Raw genomic sequence first — 21,591 nt, 5'->3', positions numbered from 1 at the left:
CGACGACTTCAGGTGAAATAGTACTCCAAACTTTTTAATAATATTAATTGTATTAAATTTTGTGTAGCTTGAATGGTTATAGGCGTTAATGTATGAACTGCTAGTTGATACTTTTGGATAAGAAAAAACAGGAAGAATATGGTTTTATAGTGATTCTGAAGAGCATTATATATATATATATATATATATATATATATATATATATATATATATATATATATTTGGATTAGTATTGTAATTTAGAAGAATCGACACTGACAGTAGCTTTAACTTTTAAGCATTTTATTATTACTATAATAATAATAATAATAATAATAATAATAATAATAATAATAATAATTATTATTATTATTATTATTATTATTATTATTATTATTATTATTACTATTATTGTTGTTATTATTATTATAATGCATGTTGACTTTGGAGACAAATTTGTTTTTTTGGCTGGAATTTTGGATGAAAGGGAGGAAGTTAATAATTTAATAAGGATATTAATAATTGGAGTATAATCATGTAGGGTATACATTTAAGTGTTCGCTGCCACTGGTTCCTAGCCAGTGGTTTTAACTATTAAACATTGAAATTTTGTTTTATATTGTAAATTATATTTTGATATATTGAAATAGATAATTAAATATTAGGTGTATTCAGTTATTTAAAATTTCATTAAAGATATGATAATTGGAGGAATTATGACTTATCCTTTGGTTTAAACTTTTGGGAATTAATTATAAAATCAGGTGAGTTGTTGGGTCTAGATAATATGAGTATTTATAGACTCATCATTTTACAAATTATGCATATGTAATTGATAGATTGGAAAAGTTCAAAGGCATTGAGGAAGGGAAAAGTGTTGGAGAAGTAGTTTGCTTAACTTCGGTTATTCGTTGGAGGTAGGTTATGGTTTATGATATTTGATAGTAAACTCTTAATAGTGATTGATATGCAATGAATGATATTGTGAATTTTTCTATATACATGATTGTGTGGTTCTGTGGCTTGGTTGTGTGTTTTGTGATTGGTCTAAAATCCTGAGACCATGAAACTTATATTCTTGAACCTTTTTATGAAAGTGATGCCTTAAATAAAGTAGGTTTGATGAAATATTATCAATGAATTGAAAGTGCTGATAATAAATAATAAATTAATGGTATAATAGGATCGGAGTGGCACGTTCCGATACGGTATTCTTGGATTAGAGTGTCACATTCTGACACGGTATTCTTGGATCAGAGTGTCACGTTCCGACACAGTATAATTGAATTGGAGTGCCATGTACCGACACGATATAATTAGATTGTAGTGTCACGTTCCGACACAATTACATTAAAGGAAAATATATGAAATTAACTTAATGTACTCAATCTCAAAGAACCTATTTCTCAAATGAGCGTGGCGTGGAGGAATAAGTCCTCATGGGTGTGCTTGATATTGTGATTGATCATGTAGTTACTTATTCATGTTGTTTGTTGCTTACTACCTGTTAAGTGCTATAGTTGAGTTCATACTATTATTCTTTGTGTATTAGTTACTAGTTTGAGTTGGCAAATGATACTTACTCAGTACATGTTGCCTCATACTGAGTCCTACTTGTATTTTTCTTTGTTTTCCTTATATGGAATGAAGCAAGTGTACAGACGAATTTGAATCACCCTCAACTCTATCAAGTCTCGGCAAATCAGATTCAAGGGTGAGTTATTCATTCAATCTTGGGTTGGATTCTCTCAATCATTACCTGATGTCCTTAGTTTTCGAACACAAATTACTTTATTTCATTTATTTTGGTGTCTTTGATACTCTTAGACTTGGTAATTGAATATTAGATGTTCTTGTTGTGATGACTTTCAGGTTTTGGGAAAAGATATCTAGTAAGTTTTTGAGCTTCCGCATTATTATTGTAGTTTGTAAGTTGGTGTTAAATTCGTTGGTTCTCCCACCTATGGGGTTAAATGTGGGTGCCACTAAAGACTCATTTTGGATCGTGTCAAACTTTGTATCATATCGTTAGGTTGGTTGATCCATCACACAAGGACAAGTCTAGTAGAGTCGACAGTATGGGGACGCCTTTACTTTTCTTCGAGAGACTATAGGACTTTGGGAAAACTCATTTCTTTCTTTCATGCTACTACTTGAATCTAATTGGTATCTTGTTGATACAAATTGGTATATGAACTTCTTCACTCTATTTCAAATATGGTTAAACTAGAGTATTAGGAGTTGAAACAGGGACAAGAGAAAGAAAATTGAAAAAAATATTATCCTTCGAAATAGGTATATTTTCTCGATTGCAAAATATGGTGGTAGTCTCATGTTGAGTGTCAATTAGTAAAGACACTACTATGACTTCATAGAGTAAGGATGTACCAGAGAGGGTCATCAATACTTACTTGGTTAGAGTTAGGATGTGTGTTATTTTTGTTATTGAATTGGTCTAAGAAGTAAAGCAAGTTGTTTGGCCTAGAGAGAGAACACATTTGATAATGTTTTGCAATTATTCATTGGATAGAAATATGTGGGCTATTTTGGTACGATCTTATCGATAGGTATGATATGTTCTAGTGAGGTATCTAACGGACTTTCACGGTGTGGCAGTACTAGGGTTATGTGGAAAGGGTACGTTGATTGTCAAGTAAGAATTCTAACTCCTAAAGAAGTTATTAGTTGTATGACATATTCAGATAATGAGATTCGGTGTTTCATTCATATTTGAGAAACCAACTATTGTATTACTACAGGCACTTTGAAATGCATTATTTGTTAGAATATTTTAACGGTGGATTTTTGGTACAATACAAATATATTTATGTTGTGAGATGTATATTGAGGGTTCTGAATGAGGACTTACGATTTTATCTTAATCTTCAAATGGTAGATTGCTACTAGGATGACAAACTTATGGGGAACAAAAGTCCTATTGAGTATACTTGGGTGAATTAAATTGAAGATTTTAGTACGAAAATGCTTATAAAATTGAGTTTAGTCCCTTAAATTTGACTGGCATACCTGAGTTTAAGGTGTCATGTCGAGGAAAAGGTTCACTTCTTGATGTTGAAAAGGTCTAGCTAAGCATGATGGTAAAATCAAAAAGTGATATATGATCTATATGATTTATGTTTGTTGTAATAGTATCGAAAATTCTCATTTAGAATTAGTTTAGTGGCAAAAACATCTTGAAAGTGTTTCACCGGTTCTGATATCGAATTTAGTATTTGCTTAAGAGTTGGACACTAGGCCAAATCCTATTTGAAAAAGAATTGAAATTATTCTCTTTATTTGGTTTTCAATTCTATTAGGAAAAGAATTGAATTATCATCCTATTTGTAGTTGATTTTGACTTTCTAAGGAAAAACAAATTGTATAAAAAGAGGATGGTTTTAAGAGAAAAATTGAAGTACTCATTAGTATTCTCCTTGAAGACATTAGGAGATACGAGAGGTTTTGAGAGAACTTTCAACGAGAGAGGAGAGAGAAGAGAGAATAGAGAAGAAAAAGATTTATTTTGCTACATACTTCTTCTCCGACCAGCAACCTTCAGATCGTATTTCTCAATTAACCAACCGTTGGATCGGGCTAAAATTTTAAATACATATTTTAGACATCTTGGTGGTAGATTTTAACTGTGGAGATTTAATTTAGTTATCTGGAGATCATTTTTTTGGTTCCGAAGAGCAACTGCATTTGGGTGGCGTATGCATTAAAATTGTAGAGGCATTGTATTTATAGTGTGTATGATGAGGTTTAATACGAGGAATCTTAATTTAAGACAATGAAGATGATTAGAGTTCGTAATGATAATAAAGGGTTGGTTATGAATTGTGATGGAGATGAAATTATATAATAAGGATTGTTGGTTAAACGAGTTATTTACAGTACTAATGAATTGTGAGCATCTAATATTGTGGTTTTTCATTATTTGATGAATAATGTGGTTGTATGAAATTTTTAGGAGATGTGGGTATATCACTTGAATTGAATTTAAAAGAGTTAGAGTAATAACAAAAAAAATTTTAAAAAAATAATTAAAAAAATTGTGGGATATAATGCAATCTTCAGAAAGAAGTTAGAACAAGAATATTTTCTTTAATTGCAAGAGATAAAGAGGTATATTTTGGAGGTCGAGAATTGAGTTTTGAAACATGTGATTTCATATATTTTAATATGGTCATGGTTTTAGTGTCACATATTTATCAAATCGGTTAAAAGCTATCGAATAATACTTAAGAAAGGAGTGTACATACGCTCAACTCGAGTTTGATTACAAGTTCTCTAGTAATTTTGAGTTTATTATAACCGCGTCAAACTTTTAGTGAAGGATATGATAATATTGATGAAGAGGCAATCAACGATAAGTCAAGATATGTAAATTCATAAAATCTTCAAGGTACCAAACATGTTAATAAAATAAGGAGATTGAGTTACATTGTTCGATTTACTATTCAAATGTTTCATTTCGAATCTACTTTTGTGATGGTATGTTTTATAAAGGTATGAATTGGTGAGGTAAAATAAAAATAAACAATAAATTTTTTAAATAAGATATTAAACATATGGACTGACTTATGCATGTTTGAGTAGCAAAGTTAATAAAACTAAGGAATGGTTTCACTTAAAAGTGTTGGTTTAGAATATAAGGTAAAACATCATCAGTTGTTGGTAAAAGGATGAGATTGGTTAACGAGCTAGAGAAACAATAGTGTGACATATTGAAGGATCGAATAATTTAGAATTTTGCATAATCGAAAGAATTTGAGAAAAGTGAAGGAATAAGACCCCTCGTGTAAGCCCTTGGATGTAGTTGAAGGTTGTATTGATTTTTGCCTATAGATTTAAAAATGTCACGACCCAAACCGGGTTGCGACTGGCACCCACACTTACCCTCCTATGTGAGCGAACCAACCAATCTAAACCTTAACATTTCAATGTAATAGTGACAGAAAGTAATGCGGAAGACTTAAACTCATTAATAAAAACCAATTCAATAACTATCAATATTCAACATCTATTATTCCCAAAACCTGGAAGTCATCATCACAAGAACATCTACTTTAAACTACTAATTCTAAGAGTTTCTAAAAGCTAAAAATACATAAGAAGCTAGTCCAAGCCGGAAGTTCAAGACATCAAGACTTGGAGAAGAAGATCCAGTCCAAGCTAAAAGCATTAGCTCACCCTGAATTTCTGATGTAGTAAGACTGGCTTGAGTTACTGTTGAGTCGAAGATGACGGCACGTTTGCTGCGCTCCACAAATAAACGAGAAGAAAACAATAAAAGTAGGGGTCAGTACAAAACACGGGTACTGAGTAGATATCATCGGCCAACTCAAAATAGAAAACAGTATGTATTAAGCAATATCATAAAATCAACTAATATCCTTAGCATGCAGCATTTACAGTTACCATAACCCTTGGTTACAACACCAAGAACATCAATGAGGACTCACACCTCCTCATCATACTCATTTGGGAATTTAATTCATTAGATTGGATATATTAACATATTTCAAGATTCATTATCTTTATTCCCCTCGTGTCGGTACGTGACACTCCGCTCCTCAATATACTATCCTTGTGTCGGAACGTGACACTCCGATCCTCATTCTATCCTGGTACCGGAACGTGGCACCCGATCCATATTCTATCCTGGTGTCGGAACGTGACACCCGATCCATATTCTATCCTGGTGTCGGAACGTGACACCCGATCCATATTCTATCCTGGTACCGGAACGTGGCACCCGATCCCCTAATCTCACCACTTTCGTTCATCAAGCCTTCTTTTATACCAAGGCATCATCATTAACAAGTAGATTAGGGTTTCTTTTCAAGATTTGGGATTCAATAGCTTCATCATGCTTATTTATTCACAATTACATAATCACATCATTCATGCAAGCATACAATTAAGCATATAGAAGGTTTACAATACTACTAACACATATCATTCGCTATTAAGAGTTTACTACGAATAGCATGAAATAACCATAACCTACCTCCACCGAAGAATTGAAATCAACAAGCTATCTTCTCAGAATCCTTGCTATCCTCTTCGTTTCTCTCTCTTTCTACTCGTTCTCTTTCTTTTTCTGTCTCTTTTTGTTCTTTCTTATTTTTCTTATTCAAACCCTCTTTCTTTTACCCTAATTAGTATATAATTAAGAATAAAAGATGGCAATAATACCCCACTAATTAACTTAGAGTTACCTCTTTTAACCCCCAAGAATTTGAGTTATTAATATAAACCCACGAAATCTATAATTAAGGAAAGAATAGTCCCAAAACGTCCCTTAAAACGTGTAAGGAAATCCGATTCTGCCTGGGATTTGCGCAACCTGTGACGGGCCGTCGTGCCTGCGACGGTCCGTCCTGTAGGTCGTCGCAAAGTTCAGAGAATGGATTTTCACTGAAGTCTCCGTGACGGTCCGTCACGCCTGTGACGGTCCGTCCTGCCATTCCGTCACGAAGTTCAGAGAGTCGATTTTCAGTACCCAATTTCAGATTTTCTAAGTGTTTTGAAACGAGACCCTGCGACGGTCCGTCGTGCCCTTGACGGTCCGTCGTGGGGTCCGTCGCTTCTGCCAGTTTTTCCAGAATTGAAGTCTGTTGCTCAAAACGTATAAACAGGTCGTTAAAAAAAATGATTGTGAGATGTAAATTAATTCGGTACAGATGACTTACAAGGAGTTTATTATCAACTTTTATAAAAATTGAGTTTAGCTTTGGATGAAAAACAGTGAGGTAAGAAATTTAGAGTTTTACGTCGGATTAGATTGCCAAATTATGATAGATGACTTAAGAATGATGCACAAGGTGAGATATTATTCTACATGATTATTAACAATTTAAAATTGGACTAATACTACTCTATTGATGGAACTACATAGAATGTTATGATGTGTTCATAGACATTTGTTGGTGAATAGAGGCTATATACTAATTTGAGTGACCAAGAATTTTCCTATATGATGGTTTGGCAAGGTATCTAAAGCATGATGTGTGGAAATGGTGCGGAGTTGACTGTAGGTGTTATTTAATAGTTTTATCTCGATGGAAAGGTACCACAAAATTTTAAATTAGTGTTATTATCCTTGTATGTGAGTCGTATTTGTCATGAAATGCCTAAATATAAAGATAAATAGCTATAGTTTGAATATATATTTGATAAAATACTTTGATACTAATGATGATTTGGGAGTAAGGTAGATAATCGATGTGGTTATTATGTTTTGTTAGCATTAAGAGTGTTAACTTCAGTCGATGTGAGGTTCGATAAACCAAGTGGATGTGCAATTATAATAGGGAATAAATTGGTGATTGTGGATAGCTAGAAATCAAAGCGATAGAGTTAGTTGAACGAAAATGTTTGATATGGACACCATGACATTAGTAATTAGAGTTATTCCACCTTGGTTATTTTCGATATGATATATTTAGTGTTGTCTTGGTATAGTTGAAGTATTTGAGTGGTTCTACATGTACCACTTTGCTTATGAAATTTATAGGAGAGCTACCATGAAAATTTCTAGTTTTTCGATAACTTTAGATTTATCTCATCATCGGTATTATATTTTGGTTATGTGTGATGGAATGTGAGGACCATTATAGTTCTGTCAATCTTAAGGTTTGTTTATAATAGTTACAAATCTAAAATTTTGACAATGTTGTTATAGGTTATGTATGCTTAGATGTATCGCTCGATGGGTGGTTACTTGATCATTTTCTTCTTCGGATTAGATAAGTTTGGTTCTCCCTTGATGTTTAAATATCATTTTATATATATATATATATATATATATATATATATATATATATATATAAACTTAGGCTTGTGGAAAGTTTATGTTGTGAGAATGAAATATTGATAAGATTTATGACGGTTTGTGCATTATGAGTGTGTGGTGGTTGGTTTAGATTCACTTAAGATTGGATTTAGTATTAATTCAATAATTTATCATGTTTATGTGAAAAGGATTCCACCTAATGGTTGTGTCAAGGTCTTTGAGAACATGTTACATATGTGTGTACCATTAAATTAAATGGTTATTGGGAATATTTTATGTTGTCAGTGGAGTTTACATATAGGAATAGTTATCATTTAAATATCGAGATGATTCCATTTGAGGGTATGAGAGGATGTGTAAGTATTCAATTAGTTGGTTTGATATATTTGAGGTGAGACCTTAGGAATTAATATTTTTAAAGAAACGTTGAGACAACTATCCCTACGCTCGTCTTTCTTTGATCGTTCGAGGACGAACGATGGGTAATTGGTATCTATTGTAATGACTCTTTTGATCGTTTTGAGCACTAGAGAATTTTATTTCTTAAAATACATTCTTATAGAGTCTAGATGATTCACTTGGACTATTCATAATTTGTAATTATGAAATTAGTGAGGGTAGTTTTAATAATTTACTTAATTAGTGGTTAAAGAAAATAATATTAAAATCAATAGTGGGTCATTTTTACCACTTTTATTATTGTAAGGCATACAATTAGGGTAATAACTGATCTGTAAAAAAAATAAGGATTTAGATAGGAACCATCTCTGCAGCCTCGAAGATGACTTCAGGTGAAATAGTACTCCAAACTTTCTAATAATATTAATTGTATTAAATTTTGTGTAGCTTGAATGGTTATAGGTGTTAATGTATGTACTGCTGGTTGAAACTTTTGGATAAAAAAGTAAAGGAAGAATATGGTTTTATAGTGTGTGTGTGCGCGCACGCGTGCGTGCGTGCGTGTGTGTGCGTGCGTGCGTGCGCGCGCATTAGGATTGGTATTGTGATTTAGAAGAATCGCCACTGAAAGTGGCTTTAACTTTTAGCATTATTTTTTTTATTATTATTATTATTATTATTATTATTAACTTTGGAGACGAATTTGATTTACGGATTGAGTGGAATTTTCGATGAAAGGGAGGAAGTTAATAATTTAATAAGGATATTAATAATTGGAATATAAACAGGTAGGGTATACATTTAAGTGTTTGCTGCCACTGGTTCTAGTCAGTGATATTAACTATTAAACATTGCAATTTAGTTATTATATTGTAAATTATATTTTGATATATTGAGATAAATAATTAAATATTAGGTGTATTCAATTATTTAAAATTTCATTAAAGATATGCTAATTTGAGGAATCGTGACTTACCCTTTGGTTTGAACTTTAAGGAATTAACTATAGGATTAGGTGAGTTGTTGGGTCTAGATAATATGAGTATTTTTAGACTCGATATTTTACAAATTATGCATATATACTTGATAGATTAGAAAGGTTCAGAGGTATTGGGGAAGGGAAAAGTATTGGAGAAGTAGCTTGCTTGACTTCGGTTCTTCAGTGGAGGTAGATTATAGTTTATGTTATTTGATAGTAAACTTTTAATAGTGATTGATATGCACTGAATGATATTATGAATTTTCCTATATACTTGATTGTGTGGTTGTGTGTCTTGGTCGTGTGTTTTGTGATTGGTCTGAAATTCTGAGACCGTGAAACTTATAATCTTGAACCTCTTTATCAAAGTGATGTCTTGCATAAAGAAGGCTTGATGAAATATTATCAATGAATTGAAAGTGCTGATAATAAATGATAAATTAATGGTATAATAGGATTGGAGTGTCACGTTCTGACACGGTATTCTTAGATCAAAGTATCAAGTTCTGACACGGTATTCTTGGATCAGAGTGTCACATCCTGACACAGTATAATTGGATCAGAGTTTCATGTTCTGACACGATATAATTGGATCGGAGTGTCACGTTCCGACACAATAACATTAAACGAAAAGATATGAAATTAACTTTATGTACTCAATCTCAAAGAACCTATTTCTCAAATGAGCGTGGCGTGGAGGCATGAGTTCTCATGGGTGTGCTTGATATTGTGATTGATTATGTAGTTACTTATTCATGTTGTTTGTTGCTTACTACCTATTAAGTGCTATAGTTGTGTTCATACTATCATTCTTTGTATATTAGTTACTATTTTGAGTTGGCCGATGATACTTACTCAGTACATTTTTCCTCGTAATGAGTCCTACTTGTATTTTTCTTCTTTTTTTTTCCTTATATGGAGTGCAGCAAGTGTACCAACAAATTAGAATCGCCCTCAGCTCTATCAAGTCTCGGCAAATCAGGTTCAAGGGTAAGTTATTCATTCGAGCTTGGGTTGATTCTCTCAATAATTACCTGATGTCCTTAATTTTTGAACACGAATTACTTTATTTTATTTATTTTTGTGTCTTTGATACTCTTAGACTTAGTAATTGGATATTACATCTCCTTGTTGTGATGCTTTTTAGGTTTTGGGAAAAGATATCTAGTAAGTTTTTGAGCTTCCGCATTATGATTGTAGTTTGTAATTTGGGGTTAAATTCGTTGGTTCTCCCACCTATGCGGTTAAATGTGGGTGTCACTCACGAATTATTTTGGATCGTGACTCCAGACTACTAAATTATGATTGTGATTTTTAAAATTATTATGTTATGTATTGTATAGTATTGTGTTGTATTATTATCTTATATTTAAATTAGGGAAAACGCATAAGCACCCCCAACCTTTGCCTGAAATCCTAGAGAAACACTTATACTATACTAAGGTTCTCTTACCCTCCTGAACTTATTTTATAAATAATTTTCTACACCTTTTTATCTAACGTAGCACTAGCTTGAAAAAAAATATCAACAAGTGCTGGTCCCATAAGATAGTGTCATGTAGACCGAAAAGCGGTAAAAAAATATTTATAAAATAAGTTCAGGGGGGTAATAGGATTTAAGTATAATATAAGTGTGTCTCTAAGATTTCACGCATAGGTTGGTTGGGGAGGGGGGAGGGGGGAGGGGGGGATACTTGTGCATTTTCCCTTTAAATTATTATGTTGTATATTATATTTTAAATTAAAAATTTTTATCTTATCTTTTAAATATTGTCCATTCTTTATAGTGAAAATTAATAATAGCATCAAATTGTATAGTTGTGATTTTTTAACAAAATAAAATATTATTAATTCGAGATGAAAGTAGTATATAAGAATAATATATATTTTAGAGAAAATGCATAAGTAGTCCCAAATTATGCCCAAAATCTCAGTCACGTATACTATACTAAGGTCCTATTACCCCTCCCCCCTCTCCCCGAACTTATTTTATAAATAGTTTTCTACCCCTTTTCGGACTACATGGCACTATCTTATGGGCTCAGCGCGTGTTGACAATTTTTTCAATGATAGTGTCACGTAGGTTGAAAAGTGGTAGAAAATTATTTATAAAATAATTTCGCAGAGGGGGGGATAATAGGACATTAGTAAAGTATAAGTGTGTCTCTGAAATTTTAGGCATAGATTGGGGAGGTACTTGTTCAATGTTAATTACAAAATAATAGAAATAATTATATAATATTCAAAAAGTTTAATAGAGAGTATGAATGGTAGTTTTTAAAATTTGGAAAACTACTATTCAACTCTCCATAATTGGAGAGCAAAAGTAAAACATTCTTTGTTTTACTGTCCAAATATAGAGAATGGAGAATAAGGTAGAGTAGAGTTGGAGATGGTCCTACCCTCTACTCTCCAATTATAGAGAGTTGAAAAACAGTTCTCTAAATTCGAACCAATATTCATACTATCTATTTCACTTTTTGAAATTATATTATTATTTTTATTATTTTATAATCAACATATTATTTTCGTATATAGTTATTATTTAAATCTGTAATATTGATAATTATTTATAAATGTAATATGAAATTGTATAAAAACATATTATTTAATATAAGGGAAAAATATAAATATATCCCCAAATTATCATAAGTGGTATGCCAATGCCCTTCGTTATACTTTAAAATTGTATATACCCTTACCGTCAATATTTTGGGTTGTGTATACCCTTGAGACTAACGCTTGGACACATTGATACATCTCAATTATTTACATAATTTTTTATTATGTTTTTATCCAAAATAAATAAACACCCATCTTCCCTAACTCATCCTAACCCAAATTAAAACACTTGTGACCCATCTTCTTCTCTTTTTTAGTTTTCAAAAATTTATTGCACGATTAAAAATTTCACTAACATTATCCATGTTCCTTTTGTGTGTTAGAGTTCATGGATGATTACGCATAAAATCACCAAGTCAATTTTGTAATTAACCACCGTCACTGTTGTCACCATCTTCTCCAAAGTCCACATAAAAAATATGAATCATTAGAGATTTGTAGGGTTTGTTTTGGTGGAATGTAACTTTGGGGGGGGGGGGGGGAGGGGGGGTTGTGTGCGCCTTGAAGAGGCACCGACATTGGTCTTTTTTCATTAAGGCCGCCAAAAAACTATCGAGATGCTCAATAGTGATCTGTCGGAGTTCAAGCCGTTAGAATGAGCTCAAATTTCATGATTTAGATGATAAGTGGGTGGGGAATAATCCTCAGATATCAACACTTCACAAACTTGCCTAGAATTAGATGAAATGCCATGATCTCACCAGAAATTCTCAAATCTTCTCCATTGTTATTTTTCCTCAAATTGTAAAAAGAGAACGAATTGAATTTTGACGAGGGAGTAGATCTGATAATGCTCCATCATCTCCACTAGACGGAATTAGGTTTTGAATTCTATTTGTAGCTTTGTTCAAATATATTCAAATTATTTCAAAAAGGGTATTGGGTGGGTTTAAAATAGAAATGGTCAGTTTTCTAATTTTGGTGTAAAAAATCAGGTTAGTAGTTGAAATGAAGCCACGTGTTCGGCCGTTAGTCTCAAGGGTATACACAATCCAAAATATTAACACTAAGGGTATATACAACCTTAAAGTATAACGGAGGGTATTGACATACCATTTACGATAGCTCGGATATTTATTTGTTCTTTTTCCCTTCAATATATACTACTTTCACCTCGAATTAATAATATTTTAATTATTTTGTATTTTTTTGATCACTTTGTGATACATTTTGATGTTATTATTAATTTTCATTATGAAACATGCACAACATTTTAATAATAAGATAACATTTTAGTTTTAAAATACAATACATAATATAATAATTTAAATACAAGATAACAACACAATATAATACATAATAATTTTTAAAATCACAACAATAATTTAGTTATCCCATAGGTCAGTTCTAGATATAATAATATTCGGAAAAAATTGAATATGATCTAGTTATATTTGTGAATGCAGTTGTGCTTATTAATTCCTTTTCTCAATTGTTCAAAGTTCTTATTTAGACATTCAAAATAAAATATAATTTAGTATCAAATAAAGAATTTCAAAAAATTAAAATTTTATACTACATGAATATTATATATGGTGATTATTTTGGAAAAATAAAGAAAAACTTTATATTATGAAATAAAGAAAATAAAAATGAAATAGATATAATAATATAATATTGAGAAGAGACAATAAGACTTCATTTGTTTTCATTTAAGATTTAGAGGTATAGGTCTGAATGTGAATCTGAATATTAAGATTTAACATTAAGATTAAGATGTCAGAATCTGAATGCTTGTCTGAAAATTAAGATATAGTTTCTAGGTCTGAACACTAAATCATTAAGATTGTTTGTTTTCAATATTTTAATGAGCATAATATTTCTTTAAAAAAAATTAGGAATTAACATTATATCAAGAAAAGTTATAATCAAAACGAAGAATACTTCTTCCAAAAAAATAGGATAATGCATAAGTACCCCCTTATCCTATGACCGAAATTCCAGAGACACGCCTAAACTTAACTAAGATCCCACTTCCCCTTGAACTCATTTTATTCGTATTTTTGCGCACCTTTTGTGCTGATGTGGCACCTTCAACCTCCTAAGTTGGTTGTATATGTACACACTCGCTCACCATGTGAGTAAATAATTAATTTTATTTTTTTAATCAAAAATATTTCTTAATTTTTTTTTGAAAAATATTTCATAATTTTTTTTTGAAAAATATTTCATAATTTTTTTTAAAAATATTTTAAAATATTTTTAAAAAAGAATAATCTTATTTTTATATCTTGTATTTAAATTAAGTTAACACACATTTTTTTACCTCGTATGAAAACTATTTTTTTTTATTTACATTCATTTTTTCTCTTTTATATTTCTATTGAGTTTATTTTCTTTGTCTTTCGTTTTGATTTGATTTCAAATGTCTTGTATTTAAATAAGCTAATTTTCAAGGAATATCAAAATAAGTGAAGAAAATCAAATAAAACATAAAATATTAAAATTAAAGGACACTTTTAAATTATTTTTTAAATACACACAATTTATTAAAAATAATTAAATGTGAAAATATAATAAATTAACTAAAAATAATTTTAAAGTGAAAAGAAATTAAAATAAATATTTTAAATTAAAGAAAAAAAATTAAATATATATAAGTTTTATTATCAGTAAATATGTGTATTACTAATTATAGTTATCAATTAAAAAATGACATGTATCCAATTTGTGCACTAATCATTTGCCTTCAAGAGAGTGTGCACATTCTCTATGACATGTCAACATTTGTGGTGTATTTATTCCATTTTAAATTAGTTTAGTGAGGTGTAATAGGACTTTACTTAAGTTTAAGTGTGCCTCTAGAATTTCGATTATAGTCAAAGGTACTTATGCATTTTTCCCCAAAAAAATTCAAGAATAAGATTACCCATTCCTAGAAAAGTCGATTTATTTATTTTCTCAAACAATTTTTTCTCAAAAACAAAGATAACTTCTTCTATAGAACTTTTGACAACAAAAGAATTGTGACAAGAAGAGTTCTTTATAAATATCAATTAACCAAATAATATTGTATATATTAAACATATTATATAAATACTTGTAAAATATTATGAAGACTTACTTATTCAAAAGAAAGTAAAATGGTATTTGGTTGGAAAATGAGAGGAAAAAACTTAAAACTTGTCCAAAAGAGGTTATTTTAATAGAGTTTGAATGGTATTAAGACTCATTTGATTCATTTAGACTCATTAAGATCCATTAAGATGTTTTTAAAAAAAAAAACAAAAATAAATAGATGGACTTAATGGAATGAATCCTAAAGATTAAGATTCAGATCTAAAAATCAAACACACTTACTGAGCTGAATCAGAATGATTAAGATTCAGATCCCCATTTAATGCAAATAAATGAGGCCTAAGATTCTTTATTTAATAGTCAAATAGATAATTAGATTGAAGTTGGCTGTCTGGAAAATTTGGAACTCACTTCTATCTTACTTTCCATTTTCTATATTTGGAGAGTAAGATAGAGAATGAACTCTCTAAGACCATTTCCAACCCACCTCTATTTTACTCTCTATTCTCTATATTTGAACAGTAAAATAGAGAATGGGCACTCCAACTCAGCTCTAAATCACCCTCTATTCTCCATTTATAAAGGTGAATATAGTAGTTCTCCAAATTTGGATAACTACTATTCATACTCTCTATTTCACTTTTTCATTATTATATTGTTATTTCTGTTACTTTTAATTAACATATTATTTTATACATAATTACATTATTAATATCTATTATTCACAATTCTTTTTTAAATGTAATATAATATTTTAATAATTGTTTTTTAATATATACTATTTTGATTTCAAATTAATAGTATTTTCATTTTTCTTCATCATCAATAAAATTTTATTTTATCAATAATTTTTATTTTAAAGAATACAAAAAATTAAAATGGCATGATGAAAATTTTAATTTGAAAATACAATACATGATATGATAATTTAAATACAAGACAACAATATAATACATAACATATATTTAAATACAAGACAACAATAAAACACATAACATAATAATTTAAAAACAAGATAAAATACAATGCATAACATAATAATTAATTAATCACAATAATAATTTAGTAATACGGTAGGTCGTTTTATTCGAAAAAAATTAGGATATGATTTCGAAAATTGTTGTGACTGCAGTTGTGATTGTTGATTTTTTTTTCAAGTATTCGTTATTGTTCTCGTTGTATGTAATCACGAACATTTGGATCACTAATAGTTTCTCAATGCACCAATTCAAGATGTTGAAGATGCTCCAACTCCAACTATAGAAGTGGTAGTAGATGAAAATCTCCGGTTTGAACAATGTTTAGCTAGACATAAAAATATTAAGGACAAAAATGATCATTTTTATCTCCGTAATGCACTATAGAGCATTATGGGAGCAACGTGATGATTTTGAAAATTGAGTGTTTATGTAATTGCATGTCACTTTTATTTTAATTTGCCCCCTAATTTATGTATTAATATTTTCTTGCAATTAATGTTATTTAAAAATTTAAGATAAAATATAATTTTATATCACATTAAATATTATATAAGATAATTATTTGGGAAAAAAGAAATAAAGGATTTATATTATGAAATAAGAAAATAAGAATGAACTAAAAATAATAATATAATATTGAGGAGAGAGAAAAAAATTAGAGAGTAAAATAGAGAATTGGGTTGGAGTTGGTTGTCTGAAAAAATAAAGAACTATATATGTGTAGAGTAAAATAGAAGATTGGGTTGGAGATGACCTAATCATCCTCCATTTCACTAGTTATTCTCCAGTTATTTGGAGAACTATTATTCAAACTCTCTGTTTCACTTTTTCGTTATTATTTTTATTATATCAAATTAACATATTATTTTCTATATAAGATCATTAATTAAATATCTAATATTAATAATTCTTTTTAAATGTAATATAATATTTTGAAAATATATTATTTAATATATATTACTTTCATCTCGAATTAACAATGTTTTGATTTTTTTTAATTTTCATCCCTTTAACATAGTTTGATTTTTTATTATTAGTTTTCATTATAAAAAATACACAAAATTAAATGGTCTCCAATTGTCCAAACTATTTGTGATCCACATTCCCAAAAGAAGAAATATTTCACGATGAAACAAGAATCATGCCGAAAAATGTTGAAAGTGCATTCAGAGTTTGATATCACATTTCGTAATCATTGCAGGGCAACTACGTTTTTGGAGAATGAATGTGCAACATGATATAATGACTACATGTATTATACTACAGAACATGATAATCGAGGATGAACATGATCTTAATGCACCAATTCAAGATGTTGTAGAGGCTCCAACTGCAACGACATAAACGGTAGTATATGAAAATTTATGATTTCTAGACATAAAAAAGTAACGACAAAATACTCATTTTAAACTCCGTAATTTATTAATAGAACATTTGTGATAGCAACATAATAATTTGGAACGTTAAGTATTTATGTAATATTAATTTAATTTTATTTCATTAATGATTTCACTTTTTATTTGAATTTTCATTAATTTGTATATTATATAACACTTGCTTATAATTTTATGTTATTTAGAAGTTTAGAGTAAAATATAATTTTGTATTAAATAAATAAATAATTTTTAAAAATAAAATTTATTTCACATAAAAATTATATAAATTGATTATTTGGAAAAAAGAAAAAAAGATCTATACTATAAAATAAAATTAAAAAAAAAACTAGAAATAATACTATAATATTGAAGATAGAGAATGAATTTTTTTAGAGAGTAAAATAAAAATTGAGTTTAGAGTAAATTGTCTGAAAAAATAAAAAACTCTATATTTAAAAAGTAAAATAAAGTATAAGGTTGGAGATGTCCTAAACAATATACAACGCAACAACCATCCAAACAATGTGTTGTAAAAATTAGAAAGGGAAGAAGCACATGAATCATTATCCGTGTCACCTATCTGAAACCAAATAATCACCGTTCATTTGAACACAATCAACTGTTAATATTCGTGCAACCAATAATTTTTCCACTAAATTTCAATCTCTCCCTCCACTTTACTCCAATCTCTCTCCATATATACACATCTCTCATCCTATAACACAATCACCATTAACACACAACTTTTCTCTCGAGCTTTCTCTCTCTAGACTAGAAGATCTAAAGCAATGGCAAGAACAAAGCAAACAGCAAGAAAATCCACTGGAGGAAAGTCACCAAGGAAGCACTTGGCTACCAAAGCTGTAAGGAAGTCAACGCCGGCGACTGGAGGATCAAGAAGCCTCACCGTTTCTGTCCAGGAACAGCGGATCTTCTGAGATCCATAAGTATCAGAAGAGCACTAAGCTTTTGATCCTAAAGCTACCTTTTCAAAGATTGGTTAGACAAATTGCATAGGATTTTAATAGATTTGAGGTTCTAGAGCAGTGTTGTTGCTGCACTTCAAGAGGCTGCTGAGGTGTACTTGGTAGGTCTCTTTGAGGATACCAATTTGTGTGCAATTCATGCTAAAAGATTTACAATTATGCCTAAGGATATGTAATTGGCTAGACATATTAGAGGTGATAAGGCTTAATGTATTACTTTTTCTATTTTCACTTTCGTACTGAAAGTGATATGTAGTAGCCAGTTGGTTCAGTAAGTTTTTTCTTGAAATGGAATGAAAAGTTTGATTTCTTTTAAAAAATGAAGCATCTATAGTCAATGTGTATCTATGGTATTGAAGAAATCTGCTTCTGAAATCGTCCCTAGCTCGTCTAGAATGATAATCTAATTGTCTAGATGTCAACATTATAATGCTGACTAATATTTCGAAATGACATTATTGTGCTTTTACAAAACAATTGATCAATTGCTCCTGTATCACTTCATCAGCAGTAAGATCTACATCTGCCTCTTTATGCAAAAACGTAACATCTTTATCTACAATCCCACAAGGTACGATATGCTTAAAGTAGTTTAAGTCAATATCCATGTTGAATACTAATCCATGAGATGTGATCCCGGATCTTTCTGTCCTCAACCCAAACCCTAGTTTCACATTTTTGTCCAGCCTGTGCTTTCACACCATATATAGATGCCAATTCAATCATGGTTAGCTCAAGTTTCTCTACATACTTTCTAGCCCCTAAACCAATATCTCTCAACAAAATTATGGGATACAAGATTGCTTGGTGAGGACCATGAGAAGTATTGTCACCTCCTCTTTGTGTATAGTGAAGTTGTGCCCCCATAGACTTGAGATCTGAATAAGGAATGATTAGATTATGAATTGTTTCCCTTTAGCCAACTATATATGTCGGTGGCTATTGTAGAAATTATAAGATATTAAGAGGTTTTCTATCAGATGCTAGTTTGTGTTGCAGCTTTAGCGCCTCTAGGTAATTAATAGTGCCCATCTTCCAAATTTGAAGACAACGCTTCATTTGCCTGAAAACCATAGAACAATCAATCATTTGTGTTGAAGTGTAAAATGTCGAACCTGCAAAATTACTGTAAATTTGAAAAAACAAATCGAGCAAAATACATATGTAATGCTTCCAACTCCCCTCTATTCCAAATTCAACCACCTTTTTAGTGAATATCCTGAAAGAAAAGAAATCTATTTGACTTTAACATTTGGATATAGATTATATAAGGAATGAGAACCAAATCCTATTGTTTGTTTAAATTCATGAGATCCATTGGTACAAAGACAAATGTGAATGAGGAAAGGCCAGAGAACTTATAGTTTTCTCCCAATGAATCCTTAATAGAAGTTTTATAAAAATAAAGAAAACTGAAATACTTATGTTTCTTACAAGCGTTTGTAATCTCTAGGTTAAAAATTTTTCTACTCCGATCAAATTACCTGACTAACTCTGTGGATAATATTAAATTTCATCATCATCATCTTTGGATTTTATGGTTAATGATCTGAAGAGAAGAGAGTGACAGAGGTAGGGTTTAGAAAATCCAAAGTGAAGCACTCTATTGATCTGGAGGAACATATGAATGTGACGGTAATTGTCTCAGATTAACAATTAGGGTTGATCAAAATTTAGAAACTAATTACATCAGAATTTGCTTAAAACCTTTAATCTGCAAACACACAAACAAAGTTGTTGATGGAGATGGAGAAAAAATGTAAGTAAAAGACCAACAACTTAAATCCAAAGTATTCTGTTAGTCGGATAACTCAACAGAATGAGACCCAAACACACAACTCTACAATCCCATTCTCCCAAATCAGAGCTGCAAAAGAACAAACATGATAAGAGTAAACACTAAATTTGTTAAGTATGTAGAAAGAATTGATGGGAAATAGACAGAAAGAGAAGAACTTGAAAAGTTGAGAACTTGAAGAGTTGGAAACTTGAAAAGTCATCTTATGCTTTAAGAGAAAGGCATTTGTCCCTCATCGGTCGTGGAAAGAGAAATAGGAGAGCTTAAATATAGTTACATCCTACTAGTTGTTAAAAGGGTTGGAAAGAGGGACCACCCTCGCGCCGTCGTCGCTTGTCTCGACTTCGACTTCGAAAAATGATTGAGAGATTTTCTTTTGGACAAGGACAAAGTTAGTTTTAATTATTTAATTAATTATTTATTTAAGGGAAAAGGCTCAAATATTCAATCAAACTTTCAAAAAGGGCTCATTTATGCAACTCGTTAAAAGTTTGGCTCATATAGGCCATTATTGTTCTAGAAAAGGCTCATTCATGCTATTATATTAAAAATGGTTTTGCAAAACCATTTTTGAAACGTGTCAAATTATAATTCGATCACGTCATCAATTTTTAAATAAAAAAATAGTTTTAAAAAATAAATTTTTTTCAGAATTATTATTATTATTTATTTAAAAAATGGATGATGTGGACGAATTATAATTGCCCACATCATCAATTTTTTAAATAAAAAAATCAAAATTCTGAATAATATTGAACCAATTTTTTAAAATTTTTTTAATTAAAAAAATTGATAACGTGGCCAAATTATAATTTGCCGCATGTCAAAAATGGTTTTGCAAAACCACTGTTAAAAAATAATGGCATGGATGAGACTTTCTTTAACGATAATGACATAAATGAGTCAAAATTTTAACAGATGGCACAAATGAGCCTAATCTGAAAAAATCAATAGCATATTTGAACCTTTTCTCTTTTGTTTAATTAATTGATTAAGTGCTTTCAATTAATTAGTTGATAATAAAAATGTTTTCAATTATTTAATTGAAATTAACCGAAATATTTCAACTTTTTAGTTGATTAACTGTAACGACCTGTTTAGTCGTTTGAGCAGCAGATTTTATTTCTGGAAAAACTGGCTGAGACAACGGAACCCACGATGGACCGTCATGGGCACGACGGACCGTCGAGGGTGTCTCGTTCCAAAATACTTAGAATTCTGAAAATTGGGTACTGAAATTGACTCTCTGAACTTCGTGACGAAAGTGCAGGACGGACCATCACAGGCATGACGGGCCGTCACAGGGTCTTAAATAAAAAGTAAGTCTCTGAACTATGTGACGGAGCAGCAGGAAGGACCGTCGCAGGCACGACGGCCCGTCACAGGCTACGTAATCCCAGGCGAGGTCGGATTTCTTTAAATGTTTTAAAGGACGTTTTGGACTATTCCTGCTATAATTATAAATTTAGTGGGTTAATGTTAATAATTTAACTACTTGAGGGTTAAAAGAGATAACCTTGAATTAATTAATGGGTTAATTCACCATCTTTTATACTTAATTATATGCTAATTAGGGTAAAAGAAAGAGGGTTTGAATAAGAAAAAGAAAAGAACAGAAAGAGAGGGAAAGAGGGGATCGAACGAGAAAGAGGA

General features: G+C 30.5%; 2 pseudogenes; one reads left to right on the top strand and one right to left on the bottom strand.

The window, feature by feature from the left end:
• The first annotated feature begins 17,420 nt into the window (after positions 1 to 17,420).
• LOC101256868 (histone H3.2-like) lies at positions 17,421 to 18,349 on the top strand (annotated as a pseudogene).
• A 246-nt stretch (positions 18,350 to 18,595) lies between these two features.
• LOC101257557 (octanoyltransferase LIP2, mitochondrial-like) lies at positions 18,596 to 19,214 on the bottom strand (annotated as a pseudogene).
• Between the last annotated feature and the right edge of the window lie 2,377 nt (positions 19,215 to 21,591).

The sequence above is a fragment of the Solanum lycopersicum genome, chromosome 4 (genome assembly GCF_036512215.1).
Source record: "Solanum lycopersicum chromosome 4, SLM_r2.1".
NCBI classification, from domain to species: Eukaryota; Viridiplantae; Streptophyta; class Magnoliopsida; order Solanales; family Solanaceae; genus Solanum; species Solanum lycopersicum.
The sequence above is the reverse complement of the archived record's forward strand: the minus strand, read 5'-3'. Positions and strand labels throughout refer to the sequence as shown.